Here is an 837-nt window from a genome sequence, read left to right as displayed (position 1 = left end):
GTGGCCAACTTTGGTTTGGTGATCCTGGGTTCATAAGAAAGCAGGCTGAGCAAGCCACTGTGCGCAAGTCACCCAGCAGCACTCCTCCATGGCCTCCATCCATATCAGCTCTTGCCTCCAGGTTCCTACCCTGCCTGAGTTCCTGCCCTCACAGTTCTATGGATCTGTGAGTGAAATAAATCCTATCTTCCCCAAGCTGCTTTTAGTCATAGTGTTTCATCACTGAATTAGTAATCCTAGCTAAAGCACTTTCTCTCCTCCCTGATTGGTCCTGCCTGGCTTAGCAGTTTCAGTCTCTTGGGGAGGGGGGTTTCCTTTGTAGGAACTCTCTTAACCCTCCACCTTCTTCCAAATGTTTGATAACTTTAATTGCTCCCGCCTCTCTATGTTCGCATGTGTGCTTCGCTATGTGTGGAGTTCGGAGGACAACTTGAGGCAAACAGCTCTTGCCTCCATCTTGCAGGACCCAGAAATTGAACCTAGGCCATCAGGCTTGGCATCAAGCACCTTTATCTGTTGAGTCATATCAGCAGCCCATCCTCTAGCTTCTCAATGGCAGAAGGCCTTTTTTAAACCAGCTCCTGTGTTGTAAGTTGTAAAGATGGGGTTTCATGTATGTGACCATATCAGAACAAAAGCACCTTCTGAATATGAAGCAAACCCCACTGCATCAAACACTAACTGCTTCCTAGATTCCTCATTAAATTTGGAGCCTCATTCAAAAGGCAAAGGCTCGGCACAACTGGCTCTCTAGGAAGAAAAGAAAAAAAAAAAAAACCTCTTAAAAGGCCCTTACAAATTTGGCAAGTGATTCCAGACTCCTAATGTGCCTCAGAG

The sequence above is a fragment of the Mus musculus genome, chromosome 5 (assembly GCF_000001635.26).
Source record: "Mus musculus strain C57BL/6J chromosome 5, GRCm38.p6 C57BL/6J".
Classification (NCBI taxonomy): Eukaryota; Metazoa; Chordata; class Mammalia; order Rodentia; family Muridae; genus Mus; species Mus musculus.
Note: the sequence above shows the minus strand (reverse complement) of the source record.